Source organism: Pseudophryne corroboree, chromosome 10 (assembly GCF_028390025.1).
Source record: "Pseudophryne corroboree isolate aPseCor3 chromosome 10, aPseCor3.hap2, whole genome shotgun sequence".
In the NCBI taxonomy this organism is placed as follows: domain Eukaryota; kingdom Metazoa; phylum Chordata; class Amphibia; order Anura; family Myobatrachidae; genus Pseudophryne; species Pseudophryne corroboree.
In genome coordinates, this window is record NC_086453.1 from 54,470,397 (window position 1) to 54,483,249 (window position 12,853).

General features: G+C 48.0%; 1 protein-coding gene and 1 long non-coding RNA gene across 3 annotated transcripts in view; one reads left to right on the plus strand and one right to left on the minus strand.

The window, feature by feature from the left end:
• LOC134965970 (uncharacterized) overlaps window positions 1-12,853 on the minus strand; it is a 145,700-nt gene that overhangs the window by 84,889 nt on the left and 47,958 nt on the right. Inside the window, exons 2-3 of one of the 2 annotated variants that reach the window (XR_010188559.1) lie at window positions 8,570-8,722; window positions 692-1,137 (exon numbers count right to left, since the gene is read on the minus strand). This is a non-coding gene — a long non-coding RNA (uncharacterized LOC134965970). Of the gene's footprint in view, window positions 1-691; window positions 1,138-8,569; window positions 8,723-12,853 lie in introns of those variants that run through there. The other variant, XR_010188558.1, reaches the window with a different exon arrangement.
• The window catches only part of LOC134965968 (carnitine O-palmitoyltransferase 1, liver isoform-like), a 222,365-nt gene continuing 210,570 nt past the window's right edge, over window positions 1,059-12,853 (plus strand). The window contains exon 1 of the mRNA XM_063942409.1: window positions 1,059-1,142. The gene's annotated coding sequence lies outside the window, so the exon portion shown is untranslated. The remainder of the gene's footprint in view (window positions 1,143-12,853) is intronic.

Below are 12,853 nucleotides of genomic sequence, written 5' to 3' on the forward strand. Positions count from 1 at the left end.
GACCGCCGGTCAGCTTACCGACGCCGGGATCCCAGCGGGGAGGGGCGAGTGCAGCAAGCCCCTTGCGGGCTCGCTGCGCTCGCCACGCTGCGGGTTCTATTCCCGCTCTATGGGTGTCGTGGACACCCACGAGTGGAAATAGTCCCTGTTGGTCGGCATGCCGACCATCGGGATAGTGAGCCGTCGGGCTGGTGGAGGAGGTCATGTGACTGTCGGTCAGCTGACCGGCGGTCACATGAATACCACCCGGCAGGGCTCCTGAAGGCAGTAGTGTCCAGGTGATAGGCCTGCTAGGGACAGTGGAATCCAGAGGGCTGGGCACTAGTGTCAGGATGCTGGGACCTGAACGGTTCCTTATTAAGTAAGTGGGAGTGAGGCAGGGCCTAACCTCCCTGGTAGTTTATACTAAAGACTGTGATCTTTGTTTTATGTATATTTTTGTTTTGAGCTACCTGAATAAAAGGTATATGTTGTTTTTGCACAAGCCTGGAGTCGGTCGTTGGTGGATTTTTGTAGCAGAGCACATTCTAGCAAGTCTCCTGTTACTATATATATATATATATATATATATATATACAGAGAGAGAGAGAGAGAGAGAGAGAGAGAGAGAGAGAGAGAGATAGATACATTTACTTTTTAGGAGGAAGTACTGTTCCAATGAGCAATAAGGAACTGTAAGGGTACCAACAAATTTGTCCACATCTGTTTATTTGCAGAATTGCAGTACACCGGCCATTTCGTGTACACTAGTAAGTATAAAAGTCACAAGACCAAAGGTCATACATATTAACGTCACCGGTGTACAGCATGCATAGAACTCCTGGTTATGTATTAGAGAGAAGTAGGCACTCCTCTAAGTTTCCATCAGCTGTTGCTACTGGGACATATGTCTAGTATTGCTTCTCGTAGCCGCTCCTACCAGACATTCCCTCTGTCTGTACTTCAGTCAGGTGGTCTGGTTTTCCCTACTCACAATTGCAAACTTGAGATCCGAGGCGTTGACTTGGTTAATGCAAACATGTAAAACCTGTTTGGAGGAGCTTATCTGGAACTGGCAGTGGGTAAACTGAATTAACAGTGAATCTTCCCTGTGCTGTCCTTTATTTTATTGCATTTCTTTGGAAGAACTGTCACTTGCTAAGGTAAGAAAGGAAGGGGGGGGGATATAACTGAGAAATTAGACATTTATATTGCCTGTAAATAATAATAATAGTAGATACACACACGTGCTGGGCAACCGGCAAAGAATTGTGCAATAATTTCACAATGCATTAACATCATTTTCTCTTGTTCTGTACGGGAACCAATTAGGGTTGTTCACACATATGTCCTGGTTGGAAAAAACGCATGAATGTCTATCTAGTACTGTAGACTGTTCATGTCCTGTACTCTCAGCAATGCAATGTACTGTTCAGGTAGGGCCACTGACGTATGCAAACCAGTTCCACTTTTTTCTAAACATTTTAAGCATGACATTAAAATGTTTCAGAGCCCATTGGTGGAAAGTGGAAACATGACCATTTACTCTTATTTGGCCTAATTTTGTATGCACATTTTCCTACGTTTGTCTGTGAAAAACACATAAAAAGGATAGGTGTGATGTAGTAAAGTTGTGTCTGTGATTCTGTTTTCCATATCTTATCTAAAAGGTATTAGCAGACAATCTTTAAGTACAGAGAATTCCCAGTTATCGCAGATCCATGAGGGAAATGCCACATACTGTACACCCATCTAGTTTTATCTAACTTTTATGCAAGATAATATCTAATTGACAACTGCACTAAAATAATAAACTAAAACGTTTGGGACATCCTAACGTTTGATATGAACATAAAAAACAAATGATCTGGATAGATGCTTACGTACACTCAAAATATAACGTTTAACAGATGTGATGTCTCTACTGGTGGTTACAAATGATTGTGCATTTAATTAAAGTCATGTTATAGAAACACGTGTGCATTTCCATGCATGTACATGATTCTCTCTAGTTTTTGGGGGGCGAGGGAGCACTATGTGTGTGCAGTGATCGCGCTGAGCCCATAAAAAAGTGGGTCCCACGGACCCCTCATGTTTAAAAATTGGGGTCCTATCTGTCCTTTTCTGGGTCCCATCGGAATGAAGGTTCATATTAATCTTATTATTTTTCAACTATAAAAAATAAGAATTTACTTACCGATAATTCTATTTCTCGGAGTCCGTAGTGGATGCTGGGGTTCCTGAAAGGACCATGGGGAATAGCGGCTCCGCAGGAGACAGGGCACAAAAGTAAAGCTTTCCGATCAGGTGGTGTGCACTGGCTCCTCCCCCTATGACCCTCCTCCAAGCCAGTTAGGTACTGTGCCCGGACGAGCGTACACAATAAGGGAGGAATTTTGAATCCCGGGTAAGACTCATACCAGCCACACCAATCACACCGTACAACTTGTGATCTAAACCCAGTTAACAGTATGATAACAGCGGAGCCTCTGAAAAGATGGCTCACAACAATAATAACCCGATTTTTGTAACTATGTACAAGTATTGCAGATAATCCGCACTTGGGATGGGCGCCCAGCATCCACTACGGACTCCGAGAAATAGAATTATCGGTAAGTAAATTCTTATTTTCTCTATCGTCCTAGTGGATGCTGGGGTTCCTGAAAGGACCATGGGGATTATACCAAAGCTCCCAAACGGGCGGGAGAGTGCGGATGACTCTGCAGCACCGAATGAGAGAACTCCAGGTCCTCCTTAGCCAGGGTATCAAATTTGTAGAATTTAGCAAACGTGTTTGCCCCTGACCAAGTAGCTGCTCGGCAAGGTTGTAAAGCCGAGACCCCTCGGGCAGCCGCCCAAGATGAGCCCACCTTCCTTGTGGAATGGGCATTTACATATTTTGGCTGTGGCAGGCCTGCCACAGAATGTGCAAGCTGAATTGTATTACACATCCAACTAGCAATAGTCTGCTTAGAAGCAAGAGCACCCAGTTTGTTGGGTGCATACAGGATAACAGCAAGTCAGTTTTCCTGACTCCAGCCGTCCTGGAACATATTTTCAGGGCCCTGACAACATCTAGCAACTTGGAGTCCTCCAAGTCCCTAGTAGGTGCAAGGCACCACAATAAGCTGGTTCAGGTGAAACACTGACACCACCTTAGGGAGAGAACTGGGGACGAGTCCGCAGCTCTGCCCTGTCCGAATGGACAAACAGATATGGGCTTTTTTTGAGAAAAAACCACCAATTTGACACTCGCCTGGTCCAGGCCAGGGCCAAGAGCATGGTCACTTTTCATGTGAGATGCTTCAAATCCACAGATTTGACTGGTTTTAAACCAATGTGATTTGAGGAATCCCAAAACTACGTTGAGATCCCACAGTGCCACTGGAGGCACAAAAGGGGGTTGTATATGCAATACTCCCTTGACAAACTTCTGGACTTCAGGAACTGAAGCCAATTCTTTCTGGAAGAAAATCGACAGGGCCGAAATTTGAACCTTAATGGACCCCAATTTGAGGCCCATAGACACTCCTGTTTGCAGGAAATGCAGGAAACGACCGAGTTGAAATTTCTTTGTGGGGCCTTCCTGGCCTCACACCACGCAACATATTTTCGCCACATGTCGTGATAATGTTGTGCGGTCACCTCCTTTCTGGCTTTGACCAGGGTAGGAATGACCTCTTCCGGAATGCCTTTTTCCCTTAGGATCCGGCTTTCCACCGCCATGCCGACAAACGCAGCTGCGGTAAGTCTTGGAACAGACATGGTACTTGCTGAAGCAAGTCCCTTCTTAGCGGCAGAGGCCATAAGACCTCTGTAAGCATCTCTTGAAGTTCCGGGTACCAAGTCCTTCTTGGCCAATCCGGAGCCATGAGTATAGTTCTTACTCCTCTACGTCTTATAATTCTCAGCACCTTAGGTATGAGAAGCAGAGGAGGGAACACATACACCGACTGGTACACCCACGGTGTTACCAGAACGTCCACAGCTATTGCCTGAGGGTCTCTTGACCTGGCGCAATACCTGTCCCGTTTTTTGTTCAGACGGGACGCCATCATGTCCACCTTTGGTATTTCCCAACGGTTTACAATCATGTGGAAAAAACTTCCCGATGAAGTTTCCACTCTCCCGGGTGGAGGTCGTGCCTGCTGAGGAAGTCTGCTTCCCAGTTTCCATTCCCGGGATGAAACACTGCTGACAGTGCTATCACATGATTTTCCGCCCAGCGAAAAGTCCTTGCAGTTTTTGCCATTGCCCTCCTGCTTCTTGTGTCGCCCTGTCTGTTTACGTGGGCGACTGCCGTGATGTTTTTCCCACTGGATCAATACCGGCTGACCTTGAAGCAGAGGTCTTGCTAAGCTTAGAGCATTATAAATTTACCCTTAGCTCCAGTATATTTATGTGGAGAAAAGTCTCCAGACTTGATCACACTCCCTGGAAATTTTTTCCTTGTGTGACTGCTCCCCAGCCTCTCGGGCTGGGCTCCGTGGTCACCAGCATCCAATCCTGAATGCCGAATCGGCGGCCCTCTAGAAGATGAGCACTCTATAACCACCACAGGAGAGACACCCTTGTCCTTGGATATAAGGTTATCCGCTGATGCATCTGAAGATGCGATCCGGACCATTTGTCCAGCAGATCCCACTGAAAAGTTCTTGCGTGAAATCTGCCGAATGGAATTGCTTCGTAGGAAGCCACCATTTTTACCAGGACCCTTGTGCAATGATGCACTGTTTTTAGGAGGTTCCTGACTAGCTCGGATAACTCCCTGGCTTTCTCTTACGGGAGAAACACCTTTTTCTGGACTGTGTCCAGAATCATCCCTAGGCACAGCAGACGTGTCGTCGGGATCAGCTGCGATTTTGGAATATTTAGAATCCACCCGTGCTGTTGTAGCAGTATCCGAGATAGTGCTACTCCGACCTCCAACTGTTCCCTGGACTATGCCCTTATCAGGAGATCGTCCAAGTAAGGGATAATTAAGACGCCTTTTCTTCGAAGAAGAATCATCATTTCGGCCATTACCTTGGTAAAGACCCGGGGTGCCGTGGACAATCCAAACGGCAGCGTCTGAAACTGATAGTGACAGTTCTGCACCACGAACCTGAGGTACCCTTAGTGAGAAGGGCAAATTTGGGACATAGAGGTAAGCATCCCTGATGTCCCGGGACACTATATAGTCCCCTTCTTCCTGGTTCGTTATCACTGCTCTGAGTGACTCCATCTTGATTTGAACCTTTGTAAGTGTTCAAAAAATTTTTTAGAATAAGTCTCACCTAGCCTTCTGGCTTCAGTACCACAATATAGTGTGGAATAATACCCCTTTTCTTGTAGTAGGAGGGGTAATTTAATTATCACCTGCTGGGAATACAGCTTGTGAATTTTTTCCCATACTGCCTCCTTGTCGGAGGGAGACCTTGGTAAAACAGACTTCAGGAGCCTGCGAAGGGGAAACGTCTCGACATTCCAATCTGTACCCCTGGGATACTACTTGTAGGATCCAGGGGTCCTGTACGGTCTCAGCGCCATGCTGAGAACTTGTCAGAAGCGGTGGAACGCTTCTGTTCCTGGGAATGGGCTGCCTGCTGCAGTCTTCTTCCCTTTCCTCTATCCCTGGGCAGATATGATCTTATAGGGACGAAAGGACTGAGGCTGAAAAGACGGTGTCTTTTTCTGCAGAGATGTGACTTAGGGTAAAAACGGCGGATTTTCCAGCAGTTGCCGTGGCCACCAGGTCCGATGGACCGACCCCAAATAACTCCTCTTCCTTTATACGGCAATACACCTTTGTGCCGTTTGGAATCTGCATCACCTGACCACTGTCGTGTCCATAACATCTTCTGGCAGATATGGACATCGCATTTACTCTTGATGCCAGAGTGCAAATATCCCTCTGTGCATCTCGCATATATAGAAATGCATCCTTTAAATGCTCTATAGTCAATAAAATACTGTCCCTGTCAAGGGTATCAATATTTTTAGTCAGGGAATCCGACCAAGCCACCCCAGCTCTGCACATCCAGGCTGAGGCGATCGCTGGTCGCAGTATAACACCAGTATGTGTGTATATACTTTTTATGATATTTTCCAGCCTCCTGTCAGCTGGTCCTTGAGGACGGCCCTATCTATAGACGGTACCGCCACTTGTTTTGATAAGCGTGTGAGCGCCTTATCCACCCTAAGGGGTGTTTCCCAACGCGCCCTAACTTCTGGCGGGAAAGGGTATACCGCCCATAATTTTCTATCGGGGGGAACCCACGCATCATCACACACTTTATTTAATTTATCTGATTCAGGAAAAACTACGGTAGTTTTTTCACATCCCACATAATACCCTCTTTTGTGGTACTTGTAGTATCAGAAATATGTAACACCTCCTTCATTGCCTTTAACGTGTGGCCCTAATAAGGAATACGTTTGTTTATTCACCGTCGACACTGGATTCAGTGTCCCTGTCTGTGTCTGTGTCGACCGACTAAAGTAAACGGGCGTTTTAAAACCCCTGACGGTGTTTTTGAGACGTCTGGACCGGTACTAATTGTTTGTCGGCCGTCTCATGTCGTCAACCGACCTTGCAGCGTGTTGACATTATCACGTAATTCCCTAAATAAGCCATCCATTCCGGTGTCGACTCCCTAGAGAGTGACATCACCATTACAGGCAATTGCTCCGCCTCCTCACCAACATCGTCCTCATACATGTCGACACACACGTACCGACACACAGCACACACACAGGGAATGTTCTGATAGAGGACAGGACCCACTAGCCCTTTGGAGAGACAGAGGGAGAGTTTACCAGCACACACCAAAAACGCTATAATTATATAGGGACAACCTTATATAAGTGTTTTCCCTTATAGCATCTTTTTTATATATTTCTAACGCCAAATTAGTGCCCCCCCTCTCTGTTTTAACCCTGTTTCTGTAGTGCAGTGCAGGGGAGAGCCTGGGAGCCTTCCCTCCAGCCTTTCTGTGAGGGAAAATGGCGCTGTGTGCTGAGGAGATAGGCCCCGCCCCTTTTTCGGCGGCCTCGTCTCCCGCTCTTAACGGATTCTGGCAGGGGTTAAATATCTCCATATAGCCTCCGGAGGCTATATGTGAGGTATTTTTAGCCAAAATAGGTATTCATTTGCCTCCCAGGGCGCCCCCCTCCCAGCGCCCTGCACCCTCAGTGACTGCCGTGTGAAGTGTGCTGAGAGGAAAATGGCGCACAGCTGCAGTGCTGTGCGCTACCTTTAGAAGACTGAGGAGTCTTCTGCCGCCGATTCTGGACCTCTTCTTACTTCAGCATCTGCAAGGGGGCCGGCGGCAAGGCTCCGGTGACCATCCAGGCTGTACCTGTGATCGTCCCTCTGGAGCTGATGTCCAGTAGCCAAGAAGCCAATCCATCCTGCACGCAGGTGAGTTCACTTCTTCTCCCCTAAGTCCCTCGATGCAGTGATCCTGTTGCCAGCAGGACTCACTGTAAAATAAAAAACCTAAGCTAAACTTTTCTAAGCAGCTCTTTAGGAGAGCCACCTAGATTGCACCCTTCTCGGCCGGGCACAAAAATCTAACTGGCTTGGAGGAGGGTCATAGGGGGAGGAGCCAGTGCACACCACCTGATCGGAAAGCTTTACTTTTGTGCCCTGTCTCCTGCGGAGCCGCTATTCCCCATGGTCCTTTCAGGAACCCCAGCATCCACTAGGACGATAGAGAAACAGAATTTACTTGGACATTACAAAAGTGGTGCAAGGGGGAGGGAGGGGGGGTGACAATGCTGCTGGGCTGTGTAGCATACAGGACACTCTGCACCAGTGCTGTAACTAGACATTTTGGTGGCCTTTGTCAGAAAGTAAATTGGTGCTGCCCCTCCCATATTGTAGATAAAGGACACAAATTTTGAAGGGGCGTGTCTTCATCTGGAAAGAGCATGGCCACATAATAGTATCAATTCACATTACACCACACAGGTAGAGCACGTTATACACACTGCACCAGGTAGAGCACGTTATACAGATTGCGCCAGTTAGAACACCCTATACACATTGCACCAGGTAGAGCACGTTCTACAGATTGCGCCAATTAGAACACCCTATACACATTGCACCAGGTAGAGCACGTTATACACATTGCTCCAGTTAGAACACCCTATACACATTGCACCAGGTAGAGCACATTACACACATTGCACCAGGTAGAGCACATTACACACATTCACCAGGTAGAGCACATTATACACATTCACCAGGTAGAGCACATTATACACATTGCATCAGTTAGAACACGTTATACTTATTGCACCAGGTAGAGCACGTTATACACATTGCGCCAGTTAGAACACGTTGAACACATTGCACCAGGTAGAGCATGTTATACACATTTTATATGGTAGCAGGGAGTAGGGAGAGAGGCAGCAAGGAGTAGGGACAGAGGCACCAGGGAGTAGGGACAGAGAGAGGCACCAGGGAGTAGGGACAGAGGCACCAGGGAGTAGGGACAGAGGTAGCAGGGAGTAGGGGAGAGGCAGGAGAGAGTGCAGCCAGAAACCCCCATTGGGGAGCACCACCATATCAACACCCTCCAGGGACCAGGCCCCCACTGCGTACCTGTAAAAAGAGCACTCCGGGCTCTTCCATGGATACTGCCAGCAGCGGAGTCAAGTCAAGGAGAATAGTCCGAGGATCGGCATGACCAACGCCACCAGCCTGGAGTCAGAGGATGCGGCCAGGGAGGAGCGGAAAACGCGGAGGGGGCGGCCGCTTAGATGGGGAGAGAGAAGAGGGGAATCAGTGGGGAGAGGGGAATCAACGGGGAGAGCGGCGGCATCCAGCCGGGGGCACAGGGACCAAACTGCCCCCACCTATACAGCAGCGGAGTCAGCCGGGCGGGTGTCCAGTTGGCTGCCAGGGAGCAGTGGTTGAGTCACGGCTACGCTACTTGCGGAGGGAGGTTATTCGGCAGCAGCCGTTATTCACTGGGGAGGGGGGGCATGCGGTGCTGAGGATGAGGGCGGGAGATCATACTCTTCATGGTCTCCGCCTCTTCCAAGTTCCTCCCTCTGTTGTTGTGGAGACCGGACTGACTGACAGGGACCCAGCGTGTTTTTATTTTTGTGTCCCCACCATCAATTCTGGGGTAAAATACGCGCTATAGCGCGTTTTTGCGATCACTGTGTGTGTCCCTATTAGAATGGGCCACAACAGATTTGCTGCTGCTTCTGCTAGCATTGGTGATAGTACAGTTTCAAGTTAGAATGCTTATATTAATTATAATACATCCATACACACTGGGTAAAAAGATACTACCAAGGTAGGAATTGGCGCTGACATGTGCGGTTAGACTACCAGCTGCTGAAAAATAGGGCTAGTTAGACCCTAACAATTACAAATAGATAAAAACAAATAATCAGCGCTATGATCTGGGTAAGAGAGAAAAATCACAATATTTATGTGTGTAATTAACATGTAATGTTTAAAAGGAAATACACACAGTCCTAGGGAGAGAATTGCAGATGTACCTTATACGCCGAACTGGTAATACGTGAAACTGCAATTCTCTCCCTAGGACTGTGACTCCCCTTATGATACATTCCCCCAGCATGATATAATATATATTTCTAGCAGTGCTGCTTCTGCCCAATTTTTAATCTCTGTTGCAACAGTATTTCCTTTTAAACATTACATGTTATTTACACAAATAATAAGATTTTACTTACCGATAAATCTATTTCTCGTAGTCCGTAGTGGATGCTGGGGACTCCGTCAGGACCATGGGGAATAGCGGCTCCGCAGGAGACAGGGCACAAAACTAAAGCTTTAGGATCAGGTGGTGTGTACTGGCTCCTCCCCCTATGACCCTCCTCCAAGCCTCAGTTAGGATACTGTGCCCGGACGAGCGTACACAATAAGGAAGGATATTGAATCCCGGGTAAGACTTATACCAGCCACACCAATCACACCGTATAACTTGTGATCTAAACCCAGTTAACAGTATGACAAACGTAGGAGCCTCTGAACAGACGGCTCACAACAAATAACAACCCGATTTTTTTGTAACAATAACTATGTACAAGTATTGCAGACAATCCGCACTTGGGATGGGCGCCCAGCATCCACTACGGACTACGAGAAATAGATTTATCGGTAAGTAAAATCTTATTTTCTCTGACGTCCTAAGTGGTTGCTGGGGACTCCGTCAGGACCATGGGGATTATACCAAAGCTCCCAAACGGGCGGGAGAGTGCGGATGACTCTGCAGCACCGAATGAGAGAACTCCAGGTCCTCTTTAGCCAGGGTATCAAATTTGTAGAATTTTACAAACGTGTTCTCCCCCGACCACGTAGCTGCTCGGCAGAGTTGTAATGCCGAGACCCCTCGGGCAGCCGCCCAGGATGAGCCCACCTTCCTTGTGGAATGGGCCTTGACAGATTTAGGCTGTGGCAGGCCTGCCACAGAATGTGCAAGTTGAATTGTGCTACAAATCCAACGAGCAATCGTCTGCTTAGAAGCAGGAGCACCCAGCTTGTTGGGTGCATACAGTATAAACAGCGAGTCAGATTTTCTGACTCCAGCCGTCCTTGAAATGTATATTTTCAATGCCCTGACAACGTCCAGCAACTTGGAATCTTCCAAATCGCTAGTAGCCGCAGGCACCACAATAGGCTGGTTCAGGTGAAACGCTGACACCACCTTAGGCAGAAACTGAGGACGCGTCCGCAGTTCTGCCCTGTCCGAATGGAAAATCAGATATGGGCTCTTATACGATAAAGACGCCAATTCTGATACTCTCCTGGCTGAAGCCAGGGCCAGTAGCATGGTTACTTTCCATGTAAGATATTTCAAATCCACCGATTTGAGTGGCTCAAACCAATGGGATTTGAGAAAATCCAAAACTACATTCAGGTCCCACGGAGCCACTGGGGGCACAACTGGGGGCTGTATATGTAGTACTCCTTTTACAAAAGTCTGGACTTCAGGAACTGAAGCCAATTCTTTCTGGAAGAAAATCGACAGGGCCGAAATTTGAACCTTAATGGACCCCAATTTGAGGCCCATAGACAATCCTGTTTGCAGGAAATGTAGGAATCGACCCAGTTGAAATTCCTCCGTGGGGGCCTTCCTGGCCTCACACCACGCAACATATTTTCTCCAAATGCGGTGATAATGTTGTGCAGTCACCTCCTTCCTGGCTTTAACCAGTGTAGGAATGACCTCTTCTGGAATGCCTTTTTCCTTTAGAATTCGGCGTTCAACCGCCATGCCGTCAAACGCAGCCGCGGTAAGTCTTGGAATAGACACGGTCCCTGCTGAATCAGGTCCCGTCTTAGAGGTAGAGGCCACGGATTTTCCGTGAGCATCTCCTGAAGTTCCGGGTACCAAGTTCTTCTTGGCCAATCCGGAGCCACGAGTATCGTTCTTACTCCCCTTTGCCGTATAATTCTCAGTACTTTGGGTATGAGAGGCAGAGGAGGAAACACATACACTGACTGGTACACCCACGGTGTTACCAGAGCGTCCACAGCTATTGCCTGAGGGTCTCTTGACCTGGCGCAATACCTGTCCAGTTTTTTGTTGAGGCGAGACGCCATCATATCCACCTTTGGTTTTTCCCAACGGTTCACAATCATGTGGAAGACTTCTGGATGAAGTCCCCACTCTCCCGGGTGTAGATCGTGTCTGCTGAGGAAGTCTGCTTCCCAGTTGTCTACTCCCGGAATGAACACTGCTGACAGTGCTATCACATGATCTTCCGCCCAGCGAAGGATCCTTGCAGCTTCTGCCATTGCTCTCCTGCTTCTTGTGCCGCCCTGTCTGTTTACGTGGGCGACTGCCGTGATGTTGTCCGACTGGATCAACACCGGCTGACCCTGAAGCAGGGGTTTTGCCAGGCTTAGAGCATTGTAAATTGCTCTTAGCTCCAGTATATTTATATGAAGAGACATCTCCAGGCTTGACCATACTCCCTGGAAGTTTCTTCCCTGTGTGACCGCTCCCCAGCCTCTCAGACTGGCATCCGTGGTCACCAGGACCCAGTCCTGTATGCCGAATCTGCGGCCCTCTAACAGATGAGCACTCTGCAACCACCACAGAAGAGACACCCTTGTCCGTGGCGATAAGGTTATCCGCTGATGCATCTGCAGATGCGATCCGGACCATTTGTCCAGCAGATCCCACTGAAAAGTTCGTGCGTGGAATCTGCCGAATGGAATTGCTTCGTAAGAAGCCACCATCTTTCCCAGGACTCTTGTGCATTGATGCACAGACACTTTTCCTGGTTTTAGGAGGTTCCTGACAAGTTCGGATAACTCCTTGGCTTTCTCCTCCGGAAGAAACACCTTTTTCTGAACCGTGTCCAGAATCATTCCCAGGAACAGCAGACGTGTTGTCGGGGTCAACTGAGATTTTGGAAAATTCAGAATCCACCCGTGTTGTTGCAGCACTACTTGGGTTAGTGCTACTCCGTCCTCCAGCTGTTCTCTGGACCTTGCCCTTATCAGGAGATCGTCCAAGTAAGGGATAATTAATACGCCTCTTCTTCGCAGAAGAATCATCATTTCGGCCATTACCTTGGTAAAGACCCGAGGTGCCGTGGACAATCCAAACGGCAGCGTCTGAAACTGATAATGACAGTTTTGCACCACGAACCTGAGGTACCCTTGATGTGAAGGGCAAATTGGGACATGCAGGTAAGCATCCTTTATGTCCAGGGACACCATAAAGTCCCCTTCTTCCAGATTCGCTATCACTGCTCTGAGTGATTCCATCTTGAACTTGAATTTTTGTATGTACAGGTTCAAAGATTTCAGATTTAGAATAGGTCTTACCGAGCCGTCCGGCTTCGGTACCACAAATAGCGTGGAGTAATACCCCTTTCCCTGTTGTAGGAGGGG